Here is a 26005-nt window from a genome sequence, read left to right as displayed (position 1 = left end):
AATGATTGGATGGGGATAAACCAAGAAGGATAACTAATGGCTCCACTGAAACGCTGTTGGCATGCGGAAAATGAAACAACACGCTAGTTTCGCTTTCTTCGGAACAGTTTTGAAGTCTATGTTATTTCTCTGTTGTTGCTATGCGAGCCGTATTTCGTCACGCTTTTTAAAACCAAGTGCATAAACTGCGTTCGCGTTGGGATGCTGTTCATGGTGGAGCTCGCGTAAGCTAGAGCAGTGTATATATATATATATATATATATATATATATATATATATATATATTATATATATATATATATATTATAATATATATTATATGTAGTTTCGCACAATGTGTAGTAGGAAAAGAAGTGACATCTAATAACGCATACAACATCAACGATGCAATCACTGCAACCAATGATATTGCGCATCTCCCGTTTGTCATTGAACTCGCGTAGGCCTGTGGTCATGTACTGATCCAAATGGTAAGAGATTGCTGTGATTTAAATCAATACAGAGCCGTGACGAATATTTTTATCTCTTCGTATCAAACATATCTATTCACATGTGCCCCAGTACGGTTTGCTTCGTACATGTCTGGTTTGAACACACTAAATTCATGCGCATTGGAAGCAGCCATTATGGCTTAGACATGAAGCCGCAACGCAAGATAAAAGAGCGTGTGACATATTTAATTAAAACCACTCCAATTCGGAATGGGGGTGCATGAAAAATAAACGCGCGTATCACGCTTCAGTAAACGCTCGGCGGCCGCTTGCGTGTCTCGAGTCATTATCAAAATTGCCTCGGCGGAATCCCTCGAAACGAGACAGGCTGGCTTAATCGTGCAGCGTCGACGCAGCCGCGGCCTCAGCAAACAACCTTTCATTTGTCATTGCGAAACACCGATGGCGGCTTTGCCGGCATCGAATTCAAATAAGCTCAAGGGCCATTCGCGTCCATTGTGGAAACGTCTTCGGGGAACGGCAACGTTCTCGGCGATTGTCGTCTAAGGCCCTCAACGGGCGCAGCGCACCACGTGCCTACATTATCCTGGGCCCTTTGTCTTGAATGGTTATGACAGAATAGAAAGGGGCGGGGGTTTTTAACAGATTGTGAGACGTTGGACGACTGACTGCCCCTTTATGTGACAGAGTAGAACGGCTGGTAAGCTGTCTCTGTTTTGTCGTGTTCAAGTGGTCTAAAAAAGACTGGTGGCAGACAGACAGACTCCGTGTATAAGCGTGTGAGCAGTTATTTGGCGAATTTCCCATTAGATGGACATGCTTGTGTGTTCCTATAACCTCACGGGGAATCGGCAGCATTGGCACTAAACAAGCTGTTTTTTTAACATTGCCATGACATGACTACACGGTCTAAGTTCCTGCATCTTCCATACCAGACGGCTGTGCACTTGACGGAATCAAAAAGATGATTAGAGACAGGAAAGGCAGAAGTGTCACCCTGAAAGGCATGCAATCCAGCCTCCCACTTTGCGCAGGAAAGGGGAATAAGGGATAGACAGAAAAGAGAAGAAGACTAGCAGTAGAGCGAACTGACCACGATGTCTGCTACTAGGGACTACTAAGGAGTGCGCACCTTGCCGTTTCTCTCCTCAAATGACGACCCTTTGAAAGAGCGCATGTCGAGTGTTTTTATGTGCATGTTAAAGCCATCTTTGCGAAGGATTCACCATATGCTGTGTCCGGGTGTATGTTAACTACTACAGCTACCACAAAGGTTTAATCATGTTCATGGACGTTAGTAGTCGGGATGGAAATGTGCCAGCAGGCGCCAACGTGGGTGTGTCCTCATCAGGTGGTGCTGTAGCTGCCAAACACCAGTATACATTGTGCGAGCTCTCATATATCAATGTATAGTAAACATTCAACTACTTCTGCGAGGAAACGATTCACTTTCGTGTTATGTCGATTGCTATGACGGAGGGATCAACCAAGTTTTTTTTTAGTCCCTCGGAAATTTGCGCTAAAGAAGAATTAATGGATCGCCAACTAGCTCGAACATGCACATTGCTATATAAAAAAACTGCAAAAAAATATCTACGTGGTCATTAAAATATTTGACACATGTATAGGCGCGCAAGTGGGCCAGCTGAATTTGTGCAACCAAGGAGCCGTGACTCAAAGACAAAGCTGACTCTGAAGGTAACAAAGCTAATAAGCGATACAGCGTGTAAGAAAAAGAGAGGTAGCCAGAAATGTGCGCTCTAAAGACTGAATCCACAATAAATGTGAATTATGGTGCTACGAACTCTTGGCTGAAGGAAAATGAGATACTTTCTTTTTTCTGGCGAGGTAGGCGGTTACGATGTCGAGAAAGTTAGTCTAGCGATACGCTTGCGAGGTTCTCCAGATGACAATAGTTCATTTGGTCTTCTGTACTCGCTGTATTAACAAAAATGAAAAAAAAAACCTGAGCTCTTTCATGCCAATAATAATTTTGCGGATTTTATGTGCCAAAACCATGATATGATTGTGAGGCACGCCGTAGTGGAAGGCTCCGGAAAGTTCGGCCACCTGGGGTTCTTTAACGTGCACCTAAATCAAGTACATGAGCCTCTCGCATTCTGGCCTTCATCGAAAATGCGACCGCCGTAGCCGGTATCGAACCCGCACCATTCGGATCAGCAGGCGAGCATCAAGCACTGTACTGCCACGACGGCTCTCTTTCATACCATAGAAATGCATAACTACGAACGAGCTCAGCAGAACTTAAGATCTCAAGTTTGGTATCTGTATAAACAGTATCGTATTAGAAGATGGCAAAAGAATTCTTTTCCGAAGAAAGTGAGTGAGTGGTGACGTAAACGCTTTTGGCTTAACGACTGCAACTGCATCGTGATGCGTTGAACACGCAAATACGAAAAAGCGAGCGCAAAAAAGAAGACAACGCAGGCGCGTGTGGAACACAGGAATCTTGTGTTGTTTTTACATCACTTGTCCAGCGTGGTAGCGTTTCTTTTTTCGCTGCTTTTTGGTACACTTCGTAAGAGCGTAGTTTAATGCTTGTGGCACAGATTCCTGCTGAAGACACAGCAGTAGCTCCCACAAACAGACTCATATATATCTCTGAAATAGGTTGACGACGTTATTCTGAAAGTTCACATAAACCGACAGAAATGTCACAAAAATATTTCTGAAATGTCATAGTAAACTTTTACGCAACACTGATATTCCTTACGCCAGGCAAAAGGAACTTGAAGGTAATGTCATCAGTTTTGATTTTCATGCTGTAAGTGAATTTAAGCTGGAGGACAGTTTTTCTTAAATTAAGAGATTATGAAAGGCGCGTTCCAACACCAGATATTCATAGAACGTTCGCTGAATCGAGAACACCTTATTGCCCCAAGAAGCGTTTTAATTTCGATATCAAGAGACACGCATTTATCATCCGCACACGAACGCTTAATCTTTTCACCTGCACAATGGCCCGAACTCCTCCGGAGCGTTTGGAATTTTACTGTAGCCGCGCTACATAATCGGTTAATTACAAGAACAAGGCCGCAGAAACCATTGCTTTTTTTCTTCTCAATTACAAATGGAGGCTGCTTTGTTTGGGCGGCCGCGTCGGTATGCGATTATCGGCGGTTTGTCTCCTTCCATAGTACCCACGCGTAATTTTCGTAATGACTCGGAGCAACAACGGGCATACTGGTCCAAATGCTGGTTTTGTTTATTTTTGGGTCACTCACATTGTACAGCTACTATACACAGACCGCAATCAGCGTTTATCTTGCAATCGTGCCAAGGTCTGCTCGCGTGGTTGCTCCTCATGCAGCGTGGTGTACTGCTTGAAATCTGCAATGCCTCACATTACAAATGAGTACGTACGAGTGTTTATCCGAAGGGCGGCGTTCTATTGAAATCAGCCGAATTAATTCTGTAGTTTGGTCCTTGCAAACACACAGAATGTATCATTCGTGTCATGTCGCTTCTTATTTTGTTCGAATTAAGTTACGGCCGTATAGAAACATAGCAAGGCCTTCTCGTGTGAGAACTGAAAAGGGAAAAAAAGCAGACTCAGTAGTTTCACTGCGATGCACTCTTTTACGTGACATAGCAAACGCATGCTTTCGTAAGGCTGCTTACATAAGCAACGAATGCTTACATAACCAATACTCAATATTGGACTTTACTTGCACTACTGTGCCCTGCTCAGTATTGTTCACCCCATGCACCCCTGCGAGTGGGCAAGCTCACATAAATGCATAGTATTTCGAGTTATAAATGACGTGGCCAAAATTTACTTTCTTACTCTGGCTTGTCAGACGTGTTAGTCAGGAACAGCTCCTCAAGGAATCTATAAACTCGAAAGTGGAATGTGCAGAAACAATTTTACAGCAGTGGAGTTTCTTATGGCAACTGCAGCTTGAAGGAGAGCACACAACGTGCAGCGTACCCGTGCGCTACAAAAGCTTAGTACGCTGCATTCCGCAACAGCGTACATTGTCCTGAGTCATAAAGCCGTGAAGTTTACTAACAGGCTTTAGTGCTTTTCGCTTGATAGGGTAGCTAATATGCTAATTTCGCTATGCTCATGATTTCTAATTTAATTCACAAGTGTGACTTCATATTTCATAATAATACCATAAATGTTAAATGTTAAAGCCAATTTGTAATCCGGGAAGGCAAACTCACAACGTTCCTATTAAAATTAAATTGCAGTCATTGCGATGCGGTGATATAATCTACGGCTGTGCCTTTGAATATTCGAGCTTAAGACACGTGAAGTCAATGATTGTTCAAATGTTCCAATAATCTCTGGTTAACACAAATGTTTCGTAAAACACACATACAATTTCACTGATTGCCGTACAGGTATGGTTTATAAGGTTCCTTCTAGCTGCGGCCGCTTCTACGTAGGGCGGACGGGCCGCTCTGTCAACAAAAGATTATTGGAACACAAGAGATCGCTAACCAGAGGCTTACCTTGTAATCTGTATTCCCATTGTCTATAGCGTAAGCGCACGCCAAAATTCGATGAATGCGCGGTTTTGTACAGGCGCAGGAATGAAGAAACGCGTCTAATGATTGAGGCATGGCATATTGATATCAGTGGTAGCGCATGCCTGAGTCAACCGTCAATTAACTTGCGTAAAGAAGAAATCAAATGCCTTAACAGTTATCTTTTCCGTAGACCCCCACGCGTGCCGGATTGATGGGTTCGCCTATTGCCTGGGCAGTTGCAGATAACTGCATTCTTTCTTTTCCGCCATTGTACGCCTTTTCAGTTGTTAGTCGGCGTTTGTGGTGTGTTGACTTCTTTCTTGTGTCCGTGTTTGCACGCTCAGTCTATTAAAATAAAAAAAAACAGCACGAACTGGAATGAATAATACTATCTTGAACAGAATTACAAATATTGAGACGGCCCAACCTAATGAGTCGCTTCGCTTTAATCTACTTTGCTCACAAGGCAGTCGCATGATGTTGAGCAATAAATGACTGGACAAGAGAATACGAATAGGCGTGTGGTTTATAGTCTATTTTTTTCTTCCTGTTGGACTTTTTATGATATAGAGAACGGTGATACTTCGCATTTGCGTGCTACACTTATTTACAACACATGAGTCCTGTAAAATCCCGCAGAACTTATTTGATTACTTTCAACATTTAACTGTTTAGGTGTATATTGGAGCACGTTAAGGAAGACTGCATGAACATTATACTTTTGAATAAAACAAAATTGTTTAAGTGGATTCACTTTAATGTCTTACGCAGCTTTAGGCGAGTCAGTGCAAAGTCAGACTAGGCAACGTGGTGCAACGTAATATAACTTCAGGATAAAGGTTTTCCATGTTCTATTATTTCCTAAAGCTAATTGACTTTGCGCCTCCTTACCTTCTTTTGCCAATCTACATTGTAGCGGCGGCGCGATATTAAACCATCGATGATTGAGCGAGAGAATACGAACATGCATGCTGTTCATTCGGTATTCTGTTCTTGTGTATTACTTGGGTGCAATGTAAATAAAAAATACACAAACGAATTTTGCGTTTTCGTCCTACATTTCATTTATTTCTTTCTATTTATTCTATTTATTTATTTATTTTTACTTATTTCTGCTACCCATATATATTATGGGAAGGAAAACTCAGCCTGTTGCACGCCGTGGAAACCGTCGGACAGCCAAGCTGTAATAGCGCGAGTGTGTGTGAGTAGCCTAAGACTGTTTAGTCTCATATCGAGCATCATCACAATCATCATGATTTTGGGCATCGTCATCATTTCGAGCATGATCATTATTTCGTTTTATTCATTTCTTTATTCAGTCCCCTCTCTGGTCACGTGACCTGCGTGACACCAGAAAGACATGCAGACGGCGCAGACTCGACTTAGAAGAGCTAAGCAAAGTTGTTGTCCGTGTTGTCCACCTCGCCGTATTCGCAATGCCCACGAACTATAGGTGGCGCGCCGTGCTTTTCAAGATGGCGCCAGAAGGAGGATCAACCAGTTTGTTAGCATAGGAACAGATAGTACGTGCGGACGTACGGCCCCGTGCCACTTTCACCAGATGAAGTCATGAGCTGTGCTGAATTGGATATGAGACTAAACTACTTTCCCAAACCATGGAAAGTGCTAAGTACTCGCCACCTAATTATTTGCTGCGGTGTGAAAGGTTATATTTCAGCTCTGTTACCGTGCATAACGATGCTTTGCGAAATCCTGTGCGTGCTACATAAAACTGCATGAACTAAAATTGACGTATGAGCAGAACGGCACTCCGAGGTAGTACGCACCGAGCCAACGTTTATAGATACGTTTGTACCGAGCCTGCCTTACGGATTTGCCGCAGTAGTTGGCCGCCAGCGAGTAGCGTCATCGCTGCTGCACGGGACCGCACGTTTAACGTGGTGATGGTTTGCAAACATAATACGCCGTCGTCATTACTTGTGCAGCCGGGAACGCGGAGTTACGTCTTCAACGGAACACAAGCATTTAACTTCCCATTCAGTAGCGCTTGTGTCACAGCCATGCTGAGACTCTAGCCGTGTGCAATTCACTTCACTCGCATGTTGCAGGCTCGATCAGCACGATCGAAACACGGATGTCGAAAAGAATGCACACGTATCCTTTTCGCAACGTCGACGAAGTTAGCCGAGAGGCGTGGCTTGTGGCTGTGACTGCACGTTCCAACGCTCTAACCATTTCGCTTCTCTGGTCGAGCTCGAGCGTGTTGGCGGCATGCGGCGCTCCATAATATCCACAATAATTGATACATGCAATGCACAAGAGGAACTATGCTTTTATTTTGATCTCGCTCAAGGATATTATACATTAAATACAATCAAACTGACTTACGAGCGTGAAAGAACATTAACGCACGGGGGGACGTGAAGTGCAACTCGCTCCTCGTGAGTTAGCAGCTGGTCGTTCACCGTCGCTGTCACTCTCGGTGCCTTCACAGTCTTCTACGTCCAGTGAAAAATCCTCGTCGTCAAGGTGGTTTCTTTCAACATCACTGCTGAAAGCAATCTGAAGAATTTCCTCCGCCGAACGACTTCGACCACTCCGCGTCACCACGTTTATAATTACAGAGACGTCTGGGCGCGGAGAACATTGCGCTCTCAGATCGGTCAACGAGCAAATCGCTTGCAGTGTGCTGCCACCTATCAACAAACGTACAAAAACAAGCGGCGCAGCGCTGGCTATGAAACCTATGAAACACTGGCGAAGGACGGCGTGGAAAGCGTTCGCTCCACGAAAGGCGTGGAGCAGACGCGTCCTCGAATGATTGAAACGTCGCTCGCACGATTAGTAACAGCGCTTTGCTGACAAAGGATAGAGGCATATTTTAATGTATCGACAACTTGAGATCGCTCAGTTTTACAAGAGCACATCGCGAGCCGGCGCGACCTCCCGCGTACAGTGTTATGGGATTCATGCACTACAAGAAACACTGACCAATGCTATATACAAGTAAAACAGGGTGAGCTTCAACTGAATATGTCAGACGATAACATTTAACTAACCTACGTGGCTACAGAAAGCCTCGCGAAGCTGATAGTATGCGTACGCTGTGGGCTAGCATTGAAAGCGCGAGTCGCCACGTATTTTCACTAAAACTTCGCGCCTCGCAAGAATGAATCAGATTTCTCGTGTCACGGAGGGCCCGGTTTGTTCACTGATGCAGGGAACATGCCAAGTCGTAGTGTTCCTTCCTTGCCAACGCGTTAACACTGAGGTTAGCACAGCCGAACAAGGGAGCGACTGCGTAGTGCTGCCATTTTGTCGTCTACTAACCCTCCTCGAGAGGACGCTCCTGTATTCCGCTTGGCGGCGCGACAGTCTATGGGCATTGCGAATACTTCGATTAGAAGAGCTGCGCTGTTAAAATTACTTTTTTAGGGGCGAAGCTCCTTAAAGCGGCACCCGTTCGTCCCTCGTAGTGCGTAACCAGTCTTAACGCTAGTACCAGATCTTGACCTCCAAGGTGGTGCCGGTGGGAGATTTCTCCTGTGCGTTGTTGAACAATAAAAAATTCGCAGCGTGCGCGTTAACTAAAAGCCGAATTCTTCTGTCTCTCATTCCCCATTAGCAGCCATTGGCATGTTCCAGTAGGAAACGTTAGTAGAAGTAGAAGTGTAAGTGTTAGCTAAAAGCGGACTTCTTCTGTCTCTCATTCCCATTAGCAGCCATTGTTTACCTCCAAGGCAGTGCCTGGTGAGATTTCTCCTGTGCGTGATTAAACAATAAAAATTTTGTTCAAAACGCCGTTGATTGATGAAATAAACCAACGAAAGACGCCAGATGTTTTCTAAAAGCAAAACGAAAAGACGCCAGCTGCTTAACGAAAGACGCCAGATGTTTTCTAAAGCAATGGTTTTCTAAACAATGAAAATTCACAGCGTACATGTAAAATTAAAGTGAGCTGCAAGTCGTCATAACTCTCATCGAACCTTTAGTATAAACGCGCCCGATCTCACGTCGGTGATGATGTACTGGGCAGAATTCACGGAAGATTCACGGTTTACCGATGAACCTCCGCAGCTTCGCCCACTCATCATCATTCACTCCGTGGATATGTTGTGATTTTTTTTGTAGCAAGAGGGACCGCAGAAACGGCTGATTTTTCATATGGCCATCGGACCTCTAAGGCTTAATTTCAACCTCAGAAGAATGCCTTTCATATTTTCAGGTGATATCATTGCGTCACTTTTAAGAACCAATCTGGAAACCCTGAGATTCAAGTCTTTCCTTTCACCGCTATATCGAGTACGTAGGGAGCTTCGTTTTCTTGCCCAGAAAACAGTTAATTTCTTCCATCGTTCATTTTTGTTCCCGATACTTCGATGGTCCCGTTATAGCCAGCAGTGAGCTCTCTCAGCTTCTGGACACGGTATTCTCTATATACTGGATGCTTCAAATGAGTTGCATCGTAACGTGCGCTCTCGCCGGTGCTAATACGCAGTGCACTGCGTACTCCGCATTAAGCTCCATCGAGAGCATCCGTACGAGTTCGTTGCCTGTAAATTGCTCGCGGCGGGCGCAGTAATTGAAACAGGCGGAAGAAGCACCAACGAAATAAACAAGTTTCAGGCGGAGACCCTTATTTTCCCATCAGCCGCAACTCATCTGTCCCGAGCACGGGCTGTTTACGCGCTCGCTGGCTGCTCTCAGTGGCGACCGCGACCCCGAACTCATTCGATCCCCGCCCGCACGCCTGCGTTCGAAGAATGGCATCTCAGGGTCGGCACACCGCCGAGCGCGTGCCTTCGTGCCTCTGCAGGTCGGAGGCGTGCGCAGCGCACAGGCGCTCGACGACAGCGGATCCAATTTGCGGCTAATCCCAGCGCACCGCAGATCACACTCAGTAGCAGGCGCCAATCTCGGCCTTGCAGGCGCTTCCCGCAGCCGCACCTAATCCCGAAAGCGACTCTCGGGGACACGTAACTTTGTTTGCGTAAGCCGCCGCCGACGACGACGCTGTGGGAACGCCAGTAATTCCTCTCTCGGGCTGACCGCAACGTTTGCTCGAGACGCGCAGTTTTTGCCCCTCCCTTCGGTCGTCGCTGCCCGACGCCCCCGCAACTCTCCGGCCGCATTGACCGCGTCTTGCCCACTACTTCCCGCGCCGTCTTAATATCGCTCCGTGCCAATGGGCCTTTGGCAATCGCCCCTCTTGGCGCCAATAGCAACAAATTGACGAGCAAACCACTCCACGCTTTCTCGTCGGGAAGTGGATGTGTGTTTGTACACTGTGTAGTGCTGCGTCACGCGGAGTCAGAGCGGTGCTTCTGGGCTGAGGTTTAACTACACGCCTGCGTCTGCAACATGATGACAGATCTGTAGGAGGCGTCGGTTCGATTGCGCAAAAGCAAACACACTGCGAATTCACTTACATGCGTAACAAAATTATGCAAGCGTCCTGTTGATAGGATGTGTGAATAAATAGAGCCCGCGTAGAGAGGTTGGAAGTGACAGACCTCTAGCTACTCACTTTTACTTCTATACAAAGAAAAAGGAAGAAAACAACTATACTCGCGGACAACTTTTCTTGGCATTGAAGCGAAGGCTACAGAGCCACAATGCACGTATCCTACCGCTAATGAATGTAGTGCCACAATTGCGTCCGTATTTTCTGCGTGAGATATATAAAATGCTCCTTCATTTTCTACATGTAGCTTTTTGTGACAGAACGCAGCGCACACAAGCGAGATATCTGCATTTCTTTTACTTTACACGTTGTCACTTTGCGTTTTTGCGTGCGTCAAAAAGTCGCGCCTTTTACCCGTACCTTAGACGCACGGTGTAAGAAAAATAATTTAGGTGTAGACACTCTCCGCTCGCCGCGAAGGAGAGCGCGTCCAGATAATGTTCGCCTTTAATACATGCGCCGGCCGCAGTTTCGTGGGGGGCGCTGCGACATGGGGGCTTAAGAAACCTATTGCGACGAGGCGAACGCGCGTTTTTCTTCATTTTTTTTCCACCTCATTGCATTTTTTCACGGCGAGTTTTCATACGGCCACGGTGTAAACGGCGCACCCGACGCACATAGCGTCCCTAACAGCGTTGCGTACGTAAAAGCGCGGCGTCTTGCTTAGAGCGCGTGAGCAGTCTTTCTGCTCGCTGACTTCTCACGTGCGCAACGCCGTTACGGACGCTACGCACGCAGCTCGTCTTCTATAGTACATGCGGCGGCCGCGGTTGCGTGGGAGGCGCTGCGACATGGGGGCCGAGAGGAGGAAAGAGGCGAACATTATGTGGACGCGCCGTCGGGCGGAGTGTCCACACCTAAATTATTTTTCTTACACCGTGCTTAGACGCTAAGCAGCGTTTGCGTCGAAGTGCAACGCTAGCCATCACACTCCACGGCGTTACGAGACGCGCGCCAAACCGGACTACTTCGCGTAGCAGTACATGCGCAGACGCTCTGCCCCCGTAGCTTTCCCTTCAGTGCCAAGAAAAGTTGTCGGCGAGTATAGTCGGGGTTTCTTAGTGAGTCTAGTACACTTACATACCAAGTACCAAACCTTGCGCTATATGAGAGAAAAATCAACAGATTAGCTTTAAAATGAGATTCAATTTGTTTTACGGGTAATGTCGTGGTATTCCTATACATAGGTTATCATCGAACGTTTATATAATCATCTTGTGCATTAGCTATGTAATATTTGCTTCTTAATATTGTCGCCGTCTGCATCTCATATGCTGCAGCATGTCAGCAAAAGTAAGGAAGTACTATAGAATAGGAGAATTAACATTCTAGGCATAAAATATTTGTCTAACATTTCATTATTGGGGGAGGGGGGCATTATTTTAATAGGTAAGCGAGCTCTGAAAAGTGTTACCACGAAACCCTGCATGTGAGAGGCATTATCTGAGGTTACGGCACCCGCATCAAATAAAAAGAAAGGGAGACAAGTGGGTGATAGCAAGACAGGAATTCGGAAGCAAACAAGAGAACGCAAATGACAAAATTGTTCACATTTTCACGTGATCCACGAAAAATTATATCTTCTGGCGAACACTTCAAAGATCTGCACACCTTCAACAGTCTGCGTTCGACAGTGACTCAAAACAGTAATTACAACCCCACTACCATATGCTTCAAATTCTATGACTTTCTCTCCAATAATCTGTACGTCCAACTTATACGCGTTTTGCGCGAAGCCTCGAAACGTTAAATTACATTCACACGCGTGCATATGAATGTGTGACTTCCTGCAGGAGGGTTTTCGTAGAAATCAATGCACCTCTCTCCTATTTGCGTTTTTGTCGAGATCACGTTCCTCCTAATATATTTCCGTATACGGTCCGCATAATAAATGCGGGAGTAGAGGCCTACTTTGACTCGGTACTCTGAGACCCGCATTCTTCATTTTGCTTTTTCATTTGTATTTAGAAAAATGCAAGTTTTTTAGATTAAATGAGCTTGTAGCTGACTCGCAAAATCCCTTTCTTCCTCGCACCGTCTCTTGTTGTGAGGCGCACGTGCTTCGAATGCAGACGTGATCGATGGGGACGTCGCCCTTCGCGGCAGGTCGATGCATTCCATACGCTGAGCTGTCAAAAAAGCACGAAAGTACGAAGCGACAGAGGCGAAACCAAAGGATAAAGATGAAAGACAGCTCCTACGACAATCACGCTTCTTTTTTGTCGCTTATTAGGCGTTGTGCGCTAGATGGACTTTTTCGCATAGCTGTGCTGCGAGAGTTGATGACGAGAAAGGGCGACGGATGTCGGGTCACTTTTATATGCATCGGTAATGAGATCACTCCTTATCGTCAAAGATAGCGGGAAGCACCTAATATAAGCGCTGTCACGCCGGGCGCGCATTAGTCTTTCTATCCTTCAATTTGTAAGTAACAAGGTTGGGCCCTTTTTGAAGTGGCTGTATAAGCGATCGATCGTTTACTGAGCGTCGCTTCCACACGTCGTTCTTAGTGGTTCAACAAACAATGAATAGACTTAAGAATTCAGTAGGTATTTAAGCGCATAAGATTCAAGCTTCCTTTGTTTCTAAGAAAGCACAGCTGCGTTCATATCCCACTCATATTCGTTAGAGAAAGAAATAAACTCGTGCGAAAACATTATGCGACCAGGCTTGAGCCGTTAGGGTAATTTATAGTATGGTAAATGAAAAAAAAAAGCGGAAGCCTTTACTATATCTATAGGTTTGTCGTGTGTGTGCGTGTGTGTGTGTGGCTGGCTGGGCGGATGAACATAATGACAAGCGAAACAGAGCGCGATGAGGATGGGGCAGGATATCGCTATGGCGTTCAACTCCTAAAGGCGAAGCTTAAGCGTCCCCCAATTTTTTACGTTGCACATCATTTTGCTGCTGGTTGTAAGAGCAGTGTTTAGTGTTTTGAAGTGAAGCATACAAAAGGAAATGGGTGAAATACGAACATGCAGTGAAATAACCGGAGCCGAAGTGCTCCTTAGACCCTCCAGCTTATTAGACAGATAAGATTGTGCAATGTAACGGAAAAATAAAGGCAATTCTCGCCCTATCTCAGGATTTGTGTATATTCTGATGTAATACTGCTTTGATCACTGGCGATAGCACCTGAAAATGTTTCTCGAAGTATTTGTGAGAGTGTAAGAAAGGCAAGTGGTGATCAGAAATGCGGGAAGGTTGTTGAATGTGTTTGCTGAGGCTATTAACAGCTTGGTGCGTTCTTATTGAATCACCTCTGGCAAGCACAATTGTTGTAGACATAGAATTGTAGCACATACTGTCATAAAGGTGCGTAATGCGATAATGTGCTCTCCCGTGAGTGAATGATATTCTGTACGCGATAACCCAGGGCAGTTAGCTACTTCCTACTTATGCCTTTTTTGCAATTTATGCTCGCGTTTTTCTTAGGAAAGGTTGCCTCGCAAGTTCGGCATTTGTAGATTCATGCATCTTTGTTGGTTCTCCTCGTTGGTCTAATCGGCAATATATATATATATATTACAATATATATATTACTATTATGCAATATATACCCCATCAGTCGCGGTACAAACGTGAACAAAGTCTCTATGCATGTATATTAACGATAGAATGTTGTAGTGGGGCAATGACGGTATTAATAACGAGGTTTGCGCCTGAAAATGAAAATAATTTCGCGTGTAGCTCACATCAAAAATTGAAACGAGAGAGAAAGTATTCAGTGGAGATGGAGGCTTGGAGTGATGAGAAATCCTCAAACAAAGGACGCCGCTGGATATGACGCAATGACTAAAAGCAGCAACTGTTGCTGTCAAGTAAAGACAATTCACCTTGTCGAAACGTTGGCTTCAGCGGCATTTCTTGTTTGGTGATGTCTCTTCACATTATAGAGACAGTTGGTTCGTTAGTAGGTAAACAATAACTTCCGTAGTAGTAGTCAAAGTAAAGAAAACGAGGACTTCGTGAAGATCATATAAACGTAAACTAAGACCCATAAAGGGTCCTGTCAGAATACTGCGCATTAAAGAAGACCTCGTACAGTAGTGCTCATGTGTGTAATATAGGTCATCCTTCGTTGTTGCTTGTTTACCTTTGTCTTAGGGGTCATACACGTAGCATTTTTCTTGTCAGTTGTTCTTTTGTACCTCTCCTGGACGTCGGATACTTTCTATTGTGCACGTTTTATAATAAATTATTTCATCATTTTAGCCGCTTAGCGACGTGTGCTTTGTATCGTGATTGACTGTGCCTGTTGTTTCTTTTATTTTTTATTTTTTCGTTTTTTTCGATGCTTTTTTTATCTAAACCGAAATTCTGACGTAATGACCTTTTCTTTTTCTAATGTTCTGAAGTTTTCAGGTCAATGTGGAAATGTTTAATATCTGTGCTCTGCGGATATCGATGCCAAGAAAAAAGGGGTAGGAGCTTCGTCGACCTACTAACATAGCAGCTTTTTCCTCTTATCCTTGCATTTTCTTTACGCAATTTCGGTAACGAAAATGCTGAATAAAATTGAATTTGAATAGAATTTGAAAAACTTGGGGCAGCTACGCACTAGTGGTGCGGAGACTGAGGGAACAGCGGAGCTGGTGGCGTTACCCTCCTCCTCACCCTCACTTACCTTTCCACCCCTATGCTATGCATGGCTATGCTATTCTTTACCCTTCCCCCTCCTCCTTTCCCTCGTCTTCACTTTTATTCCCGCCCCTTGCTACTTCCACTATACATGGTTACCCTTTCCCATCCCCTTCCTGAAGTATTTTATAGATGGCTATGTGACGCTTTACCCTCGCTCTCCTCCTCCTTTTCTTCCTCCTTACCCTCACTTATCTTTCCCACCCCTTTACTATACTATAATATAGATATATACCACTATCCCTCAAGAGGAAGGTATATAACAGCTGCATCTTACCGGTACTTACCTACGGAGCAGAAACCTGGAAACTTACAAAGAGGGTTCAACTTAAATTGAGGACGACGCAGCGAGCGATGGAAAGGAAAATGATAGGTGTAACCTTAAGAGACAGGAAGAGAGCAGAGTGGGTCAGGGAACAAGCGGGGGTTAAGGACATCATAGTTGAAATCAAGAAGAAATGGATATGGGCCGGGCACGTTGCACGTCGGCAGGATAACCGGTGGGCATTAAGGGTAACTGACTGGATTCCAAGAGATGGCAAACGCGTGAGGGGGAGACAGAACATTAGGTGGGTAGATGAGATTAAGAAGTTTGTAGGTATAACGTGGCAGCAAAAAGCACAGGACCGGGTTGATTGGCGGAACATGGGAGAGGTCTTTGCCCTGCAGTGGGCGTAGACAGGCTGATGATGATGATGATGATGAATATAGATGGCTATGCTATGGTAGGAGCGTCTTGGCACATATCCCATTTCTGCGGAGCATACTCGCCCAATTTTGTGCGGACGATCCCGGAGTTTTGCCAAGCATAAACACCCCCGCTGTTAATAAAGAGAATTACGTACGGTCTTGTCGCCGAGGTTGTTGACGATGCAGTGCAGGTAGGCTGTCTGGCCAAGTTGCGAGGTGACATTGCGCTCCGTGCTGTTGTCAAAGGACGGGAACAGGCGACTCGTGGAAGGCCAAAGCTCGTCGCTAAGCCGGGCCTCGCTATCGTCAGCCACAGCTTTGCGCTGTCGAATGCCCTCAGCCGTGGCGTCACCTCCGCCTTCGGTTGCGGTCGTTGTCGTTTGCCGGACAGCCGGAGTCAGCATGACCGAGGGCGAGGGATGTCTTGATGAGTCTGCGAGAGAAAAATAATAGTTGATCAAGGTGGAGCATATTTTTCCGGAATTCATTAAACTATATAAGAAGAAACGCGATAAGTATTCTGGAAGAACTTGTTGCTGGGAGAGTTGGTGCCTAAGTTTGCTGAACATGTTATTCCTGCCGCAGTACTCGAAACGTGTCTCCTCTGTCTCTTCTATGTCATTTCTTCATTGCACCAGGAATAACAAGTTTAAGCAACATGAGTTCACAGCCAGGAATTTGGCGTCAGGCTTTTTGTTTCGCCTGGTTTTGATAGCGTTGTTCTCTTTTATTCCCTGAATCGACACACGAATCCTGAGGAGTTTATTTTAGAGTTTTTCCGTAGTCTGACTTTTTGTATGAATATGGGGAAAACAAATCACTCTCCGTGTAGCACGCCAAACGTAGTACTCGAAGTAGTTGTTACATGTCCTTGTGTTTCATCAGTACTTTGTTATTCTTTATATTTGTATCTTTCTACTCCCCTCTCTTTGCAATACAGCCAACTGTAACTATCTTTACTTACTTTCTATGCCTTTACATGCATACTTTCTCTCTTTCTTATTTTTTAGTCATTTTCTTTCCGTTTCCTTTAGTAGCACCGAGATCTCTGCTATAGGAAAATACAGTTGTGCACTTCTCTCTTTCTTTTGAGCCACTCAGAATTAGAGCGCCTAAATGAGAAACCCGTGGAAAAATAAAGAATATATTAGCATTATTTATTATTTTCGGGCTATTAACCGAAAGTTCAACTACCTTGTTCTAGGCCTACCTTCTGTTGTGGGACTGAGGTGTAGGACCATCATCGTCATCATGCACGTTTAGTACACATACGCACAGGCAGATCAAAAACATAATTTGAATACAGGCGAACAAGCGATGCGAAAAAGCAAAAAAAAAAATAACAATATACTTGATGCTCTAAACAGAAATGCCACTTTAACGAGGACATTCACTATGGTATCCAGAATCCCTCTACATACATTACTGTCCCTTAAGCTGCAAGCCATACTTCACTTATTGCATGCACATCGTCTTTCGTTATTGCATGCACATCGCTTCTTCCTTCGAGGCATAAAAATATGAAAGCACAAACTTAGCTAATTCTGAACATTGTGCTGCACAACGCGTATTTTCAGATAGCTTTTTCGAGCAAGATATCACGTAGGTGACGGACAGGGAAGAGGAAACAGACACTTGAGGGGTGTGTGCCTGAACGCCATGCATTGATCACGAAACGGCGATTAGCATACTGATCAAGCAGACTGACGTGCCCTTGCATCCCGTGATGTTAGTTGGTTTAGCCTAATGGCAAACACTTCACATCTTTGCTAAACTTAAGGGCGGAAAAAAAGAAAATGAAGTTAAACTGACGCTCAAGCGTCTTGAGAGAAATTGGCTCGCACACCGTTGGCTGAGGCAACTTCGTTCCGTTCACAAGCTTCAAATATTAACAAAGAAAAACTCAAAGTACAGCAAGCGTCTCACGTTACGAGTTCGCCTAGCGCTTCGCTTAGGCGCTGTAAGATTGTGTGCCCGCGTTAATGGGTTACTACCCAAAATAAACTGTATGGCTCATCTGATTTGGTGTTATTGGCCTAACTTGCTTTCTTTTTCGCGTCCCGACCCTTGATCATTGCTCCGCGCCGCACGCTTCTACACTCCTGCTGTTTGTAGTAGCGATGGCACACGTTAAAATACCCCAAAAGTAGGTTGAAATTGTAGGAAAAAAATTATTTATGAAGTACAGACACATCGCAAATGTTTAAAGAAGTCTTTTTTTTTTGCTTTTTATGCCTTATCGCAGGCACAGACGAAATATGTAATCATTTATAACAATCAGTATAATTATTTTTATATGTGCTTAATATTTCGCGATGTCTTTAAATTCTATTAGTAACGTAAAGTTTTTCAGAAAATTGTAAGATATGATGCGCAGAAAGAAATTGTGGACTGTGGCCAGCAATTTTTTTTTCCTTTAGAAAGCTGCTAGACAAAACCGGTAATGACAGTAATGAACTGTAAGGCCGAAAGCCTGCAATCAAGGAATAAGGTGTATGCATTATCACAAAAAGAAAGTACAGGAGACTTCGCTGCCATATCAAAAGGTTAGCCTGTTTCTGCGTACTTCACAAACAGGAAAGCTACGGTTATCCAGCTGGTACTTATTTTGCTCTTATGTAGCACGATTGTGAGGATACGAAATTGGCATTTCAAATATGAAGAAAAGACCCACTTACGTCGCAAGGGCAAAGAAATGAACGCGACAGCAGCAAATTGGAATGTTATATGAATATGGGCTAGTGGCTCACTTCTTTAGCATCCAACCTGGCGTAATACAACAGAACGCCGGTGCAGGAAATGCGGCCGCTGCGACAAGCGAAGCGACCTTAGTGATTTCTATCGCTCCATCGCAAACTGAGTGGCGAGAAAAACATGTACCTACAAAGGTATAAGTCGTCTGGTGATCTTTTTCAACGTAAAGCGCGCTAGTGCACTTTCACTCGCACATACAGCATACAACGTGCAGTGGATGTTATCGATTTGGACTTTATACAGCATACAACGTGCAGGGGGTGTTATCGATTTGGACTTTATACGGAAGATCGCGGCAGCGCCAACAGTGATGGCAAATACGCGTCGGGAGTGTCCATGTAACTGCTATCGCAAGAAAACGATTAAACGGCAAGTAATAAGTATGCAGTGCAAATAAGAAGCCGCAATTCAAAATCTATCCACGGTTGCACAGCTATATAGCGGCAAATATTATGTTAACACCATGTTACGGTACGCCACATGCCCATTTCTCGAGCAAATTAACGCCTACAGTGTTTGCGCAACTCTCACTTCGTCTGCTCAGTAATTGGGGCGTTACGTGGACATGTGCTGTGTACTTTTCTTACCTTGGCAGATACGCAGTGCTACCATCATCTTTTCTCATCGGTCATCCTATATATCTGCGCTCCTGTCTCCGCTCATTTTACTTTTGCATAATATTGCCACGCACGCTTCTCTTTGTCCTTTTTATTCCGTTGCACGCGTAGCCGCCGCCTTGCGCAGGCCGCGCCGTAATGTCTGGGAACCTTCCAGACTTTCTTAGAATTTTCTTATAGGCTTGAGCGCGCAAATGCGAACAGTTGAGGTTATTCTCGATGTAACGCGGCCATAAGCGATAAGGCTCGAATGTTCGATGCTGTATGTATAAATGCCGATGCGCCGTGCCGCAGAGCAGTTTTATCCACGGCCGACGCTCTGTTCGCGGCTATCAGTGTACAGTGTGTATTCCTGTAGTTTGACTTTCTGTTTGCTGGCCACAAGTTCGGCAAAATAAACAGCCTCATCTTCGACACGCCGACTGCTGCCTTCGTCGACGTCACGACCCCGTGACAATGTCTTTCGTTTGCAATCGTTGAGCCCCGTTGCTTTCCTAGTTTTGCGCCTTGATTTTGCGTTGTGAGCTTTGAGCATTATTCTGCGCACCATTGTTGGAAGTCTAAAAAAACAAATATGCGAAATTGTTTTATCTCTATGCATAAAACAGCGAGGAATTCTACCTACATTTTACTACTTTTTTTGTTCATAATTTCTCTTCAGATACGTAACCTAAGTCCCAAGAAAGGAAATCATTTAACAGTGCTGATGAAAGCAACGCCTCAGAAGAACCCCTAATCGAGATTGTTTTATTTGGCGGTCCCAAATAATGCTTCCAATTTTTGTTTTACTAGCTGTAAACTTTTTTGCGTGCTCCCTCGGATGCTCTAGAAACTGCTTGAGAGCGATCACGATTGGTAGGCCTAGTGCTGCGAGCCTCCTTCTTCCTATCTGAACCTCCGCACTTTCAATTATTGATCGTAGCGCCCTCATCCGCCGCGATGTGTCACATCCAGGCGTAGGCGGCGCGCAAGCGTGGTCTAGTTACAAGAGTGATTAACTCTGCGGAAGCACCCGTACTCAGAATAAAGGTGCTGCTATCTCTTTTTTAGAAGTTGTGCTCGCGAAGCAGATGACGCGTAAACTAAGATCCAGGACGACAGGTGACGAAGTTTCTTAGTCGATAAAATTTCTTTGTCTAGAAGAACTGAATTCCATGCGTACCCAACTTCGCGGTGACGTTATGGTGGTCGGGGTTGTTTTCTATCAAAACTATGTCTTGAATCTAACCGTGGAGGTAGATCGATAGAACGGCAGATTAATCTTTATACAATTGTCATCGCCAGATTTTGTGGTAAGCAGCAGCCCAGTTTGCGTGTTTTGGGAGGCGGTTTGTAGTCATTGAACCAGCAGTCTGAAGAGACGTTAGTCAAAGTAGCTTATTGTAACAGCCAAAGCGTAGAGGTAAGATACACCACTTTTCAATTAAGTGTACTTCTTGTATTAATATTCCTGTTTTCACATGCGCTGCCGCGGTGCTAAACTCAGGATGCGGGCTCGATTCCAAGTCGCTGCGGCCAAATTTTGATAAAATGGACATGCAAAAAAATAGAAAAAAAACACTAGTGTGCTTGGATATAGGGGCACGTTAAAACACCCCAAGGGGTCTAACTTCGTCGACAGACCCCCAGTACGCCTGGCTGCATAATTACATTGTGGCTTTGGCTCATAAAATCACTGAATGTGATATCGATATTCCACTCGCTGATATCTTCATAAGTGGGGGCTTTTTTATGATGCCAGGGAATAAAATAGAGCGAGCGGTGCAATTTTTTCAGGACGACTCCTTTTCTTTCGCGAACTGATCTGCACAACCAACGTGCCACCTACGTGCCACTAAGTTCAGCCATTCATCGCTATACATAGTAAATTAAATATCTTTTACAGTTAAAAATCGAACAAGATAGAGAAAGCGAGAGTTCACAAAACGCTGTGTTTAACGTATGATTCACATCCAGTGTTCACGTATACTATGTACGTCACGTCTCACACATACTCTTGCTAAGCATGCTTGATATTGTGCTTTGTTAGTAAGTGCAGCATCTTGTATATCTGGAGTTTCGTGCTCAAAGATCAGAACAGATTTCTTTAAAAAACGGCATTGAAGATACCATTTCCTTTTTCACCACCTTGAGTGTTAAACTTCAAAAGCTACAAAATAGAATTCGAGTCGTATAGGCATACCTTGGAAAAATTTTGGAAAACTTAGAAATGAAGGTGCCAGATTAAGGTGAAATTTCAAAGTTAAACACTGAGCGTGTAGGTTTACGTTGGTTCAGTATTCCATATTGGACTGAAACGACAAGGACGGGACAGGGAGTAACACACACACAAGCGCTAACTTTCAACGATGATTTATTGCAAGCCGGATAAAAAATATATGCATGAAAATTGCGGTCACTTAGGCATGCGCCAAATGAGGAGGCAATTTTCAGGTTACTGCAATTTTCATGTCTATATTTTTGATCCAGCTTCCAATAAATCATCGTTCAAAGTTAGCGCTTGTGTGTGTGTTACTCCCTGTCCAATCCAGGTCGTTTCAGTTCCGCGCTTAACAATATGAATATGTCGCACCGACAAGTCCAAAAATCCATCCTTGCTAAGTTCCATGTCCGCGTCTCTATTGCCGAAACGTCGTACTGTCAAACAGCTATTTTGACTGCACAGCCAGCAACACGTTCATTTCCTCACACTATCGGTAAATGTACTCTGCTCGCTTGGTTACGCAAGTGATAACGTTTACGTGTATATACGCAAATTAAAAGAAGCCTGTACTGCTACCTCATTTGCGTTCTTCATCTCTGTTGCCCACCTCCCTCCATTGAATTACATTTAATTTCTCAGTGCATAAAATATTCCGCAGCCCTCAGTTTCTTCCTACGCTTGAAGAACAAAAAAAAAATCAATTTTTGCCGCCTGCTAACAGCCTTCTGTACTGTTTCGCAACTGTTCCATTTCGCCCAGCGGTTCCGGAGAACTACTAAGTCGGCAGAAAGAAGTAAAAAAACAAAAGTAAAAGGCTGTTTCGCAAGCACGCTCTCGCGGATATCCCATTCCTCGCCTAAGTTCGACGCTAAGCACGCTAGAAATGAGGTTCGCGAGGTCGCAGTAAATCTGGGGATGATCTTTCGCGCAATCCTATTTATTGAAGCCATAACGCGACAGAAAAGCCGTGCAGCCAAGGCCCGGACACGCGCGAAACGAATCCCACCCGGCAACTTGCGAGAATGGGAAGAAGGCCTTTGCGCGAACTGGGTCGCGAGATACGATGAAGATAGAACGAAGACCAGATGGCCCTTCCTTGCATAGATACTTTGCGATAAGGTCAAATGATTAGGCTTTGCGTACCTTTTGTTAGCGATTAGTATAAGAGATACACTTATATGAAAATTTTAGTTAGATTTTGTGAGGATCCGCTGAATGACTGATTGAGCAAATTTTATTTGAGTTAGTAGAAGTGCATTACAGGCCTCGAGAAAATGAGGAATTTTCACTCATAAATGAACAGATCAACGTTATAAATGACAAACGTGATGGAGTTACTGATAATGCAGAGTAGCTTGACGAAGTAGTCATTAGTAAAAAGAAAAAAGATGTGAGAGATTCAAAGATTGGAGTACCATTATAGCTAAGCTTCTTTATTCTTTGCGTGTTTGTTATTTTGCAATTTACGTCATAATTACTCAGCTACAGTTAAAGACATCAATTAATGTTCCCAGGGCTTCCCTTGACTTAATTGTCCGTTGGATTCATTTGGTTGCGTCTAACAAATGAGTGAGCCCTCGAGAAAAAAAAATTCTTCTTTCGGACAGCTAATTTATTTCTTGAAGTTCTGACGCCTTAAAATACATAAAAAAACAGATATTGATTTTGAACGATGGCAGTAAGTCCAAACTTTGCGTATGGCAAATGAGTCTGTATGTTTACATGCTTCGTAAGGCATACCCTTACTTGGTCATCGGATTCAGTCACAGTGGTTCCACGATTCAAATACCATTTCGATGCTATATATATATCTGACGCTAGTTTGTTCACATTGTGATCAAGGACTATACTTCTTTTGTTGATACATCGCATACAAGGTTCTCTGAAATCCTTGAGAGAAAATTTAAAGGAAGAAAAATTGAACAAAGATACAAAGATAAAAAAAAATCAACGCTGCTGGAACTGAGTGAACCTGACAATTTTTGCGTAACAAAAGAGAGCAGATTTGTCGTCGCAGGCAGCCGCATTGCTCAATCAATACCACGAATACTGGCTCTCTCCGGCGCCCAACGCGAGAATGCCACGAAGGCACGCCGGATAGCATCGACATCGCCATTGTCATCGTCATTGTCGTGTCCGTGGCCCACAGTGCTTTGCTGCTGGGAGAGAATGCAGGAAGAAATCGCCGGAGACAGATAGAGGCGAAAGCAACAGCATTAGGAGAGAAAATAAAGAAGTAATAACAATGCAGCCACGAAAGCACGCAGGGAACCCGCTGAAAGCTCGACCGAGTCAGGAGTGAATACACCGAGGCCAGAAGCTGTCCCCGGTAGCGAGTGAATGAGAGGGAAGGGAGGCGACGTAGGGTTAGTCCTTACAGAGGTTATGTGGCTTTTCCCCCCATGAGACACGGATCCCGCAGCGAGGTATGTGTGTATCGCCAAACAATATAAGAAAGGAATGGAGCAGAAAGGTGAATCGGAAAGAAAGGAGATAGGCGTAGAAAAAGAAGTGAGTTAGGCAAAGCCCTACGGATCATTGATACGCCTCGGTCGGATTCAGGATATCGAGGCGTCGCTAGACAGCCAGAGTCGTCTGCATCGGACCGCTTTGTTCGCCGCTATGCATCGATCACTAGTCGATGTCTCGCGCGCGAGCGCAGTCCTTGCTCGCTTATTTGTTTACTTGTTTGTTTGTCTGTTTCGACTTTTCGTGTGTCGAATAAAGTGTGGGCGTCGTTGGTCGATTGTCTTTCTGTGTGCGGTTGTTTGCTCCGGCAGGCTTCTATCATGTCTGACAAAGCAGGGCGGCACGAAACGATAAAGAAGTGTTTCGAGTTTGTTTTTTTCTTTTATTCCTCGTTTCAGCTTCATTCTCTAGAGTTTCACGTCCACCGAGGCTCCCCTTTTTTATGATATTATCTGGTCTCTTATGGCTTCAGTGACGCTATGTCCTAGAAACCTGTTTTTTCTAGCAACAGTGAGCTGAAACAGCTCGTAGGTTTACATTTAGGTAAGCTATTCTGAGGCGCGGAACCTGCTGCTGACACGATCCCTATTGGCGTTGAATAAAAATATTGATAACAGATTGGATAACACGAAAGGACACTGCGGGAGATGAGATGGAACGGTTGTTTTCGTAAAATACGTCCCGGTTTCGTACATCGATAAAAATTTGGATATAGCTAGGTGTAAAAAGAAAAACCTTCGCACTCATCTTCGCTGCTGGCACTGCAACTTCCCGAGTGTATCTACAGCAAATCCCACTTTTCACACTTGCGCAGCGTGGCATATTCTGGAAAATGCTTTTGTAGAACGCATCAAAGAGGAATGAGGAACGCAGCAACTTGCGCTTCCAGCGTGAGCGCGCAAACAATGATAGCGCCGCATTGGATGGGAAAAGAGCCCCGTGAAATTACAGCTCGATATTGAAGTACTACCCGTAATATAATGGGGAAACTATTTCGCGCGGCAATTCAGATCCAGATGAGGCGATGCTGGCGCGAACATTCGCATCGCGCAGTGAAACGAGCACGCACTTCTCGCGCGAATGCGCGTCCTTTCATTAGGCGCACAAAAGGGGCCCGGCTTTTCAGGCGTACCTCGCACAGAACTGATGAACGAACTGCGCAGTCCGTATTGAGCGGCATTTTCGCTCTCGATTAGTGCGCTGATTGATGGAGAACAAAACCGATGATCAGCACGGCTGTACCAATACTAGCCTGCTTTTTTATCTGTTTACATTGCAGTTGGAGCTTCGAGCGCAATATCTTCATTTGCGTTCATTAGTGAAAAATACGTGAGAGCGACTTCCCTGTGTCCGGTGGACGCGCAAAAAAAATATTCATTCCTGTCCGCTCGATGACTGAGCCAAGGTAACGACATTAATCGTGCTAGCATTGCAAACGGGAGTAATCCAATCCGCTGCAGAGTTTCAACAACGTCCTTCTTTGTATCACTATGTATCATCAGAAAGGTCATATTTACCTGGGAAAATATTGTTTTATTTTCTTTAAGTGAAATATACTTCTTTTTTTTCATTTATTTATATATGAAAAACGCGAGAAGATAGGCTACGTTAGAGCCGGCGAACCCATCATAATCATATGATATTACAAAACAAAGGACACACACAATCATTGTTATAACATTCCGGTGGTGCCGTGTTGATTTCTGCTGTGTTGCTTTCACTGTCATTTCTGATTACGTTTGCCTATTTTTGTGGGCAACACCACTATTCTGCTTGCTTGAAATACGAGCGCGTAACGTAGACAAGGACTTAATAACACACGGACAAGCGCTTACTACCAAATGAAGGTTTAATGGGAACACTAGCCCAGTCGGCCATTTTGATAACACCACTACTTTTGATCTAGCGATGGAAACGGAGCCAGCCACATGAGCACATTAATTTGTCGGATAGGTTGTCCGTAATGCAGACAGCTGGCAAAGCGGATAAACTTCCCAGTGACGTATAAAACAACTGAAAATTGGGCAAATATCCATGGCCCCACGATGGTATTGCAGCGCAAAGTGACCATAACTGAATGAAAGCTATAGAAAAAACTTACCGGGTGCTAATTTCTGGTATATAAGGAAAGTTATGCACCATTGTTCATATCTTCATCTCAAAGCTAGAGATACCCACCTGCAAACTTGGTGGACTGAACAGAAAAGACACGTGCACGTTTTCAACGTCCATATTTGCAATGAAACCACAA

The 26005-nt window shown here is 44.5% G+C and overlaps 1 protein-coding gene and 1 long non-coding RNA gene across 6 annotated transcripts in view; one reads left to right on the top strand and one right to left on the bottom strand.

Annotated features, from left to right (window-relative positions):
* LOC119388127 (uncharacterized) overlaps positions 1-26005 on the bottom strand; it is a 300453-nt gene that overhangs the window by 41423 nt on the left and 233025 nt on the right. The window contains exon 2 of one of the 5 annotated variants that reach the window (XR_007415507.1): positions 15867-16144. The exons of the other annotated variants lie outside the window; for them this stretch is intronic. The gene's annotated coding sequence lies outside the window, so the exon portion shown is untranslated. The remainder of the gene's footprint in view (positions 1-15866; positions 16145-26005) is intronic. 5 annotated transcript variants of the gene reach the window in all.
* The window catches only part of LOC125757743 (uncharacterized), a 107447-nt gene that overhangs the window by 38736 nt on the left and 42706 nt on the right, over positions 1-26005 (top strand). The gene's annotated exons all lie outside the window — the stretch shown is intronic.

Source organism: Rhipicephalus sanguineus, chromosome 3, assembly GCF_013339695.2.
Source record: "Rhipicephalus sanguineus isolate Rsan-2018 chromosome 3, BIME_Rsan_1.4, whole genome shotgun sequence".
NCBI lineage: Eukaryota > Metazoa > Arthropoda > Arachnida > Ixodida > Ixodidae > Rhipicephalus > Rhipicephalus sanguineus.
Note: the sequence above shows the minus strand (reverse complement) of the source record. Positions and strands in the feature narration are given on the sequence as shown.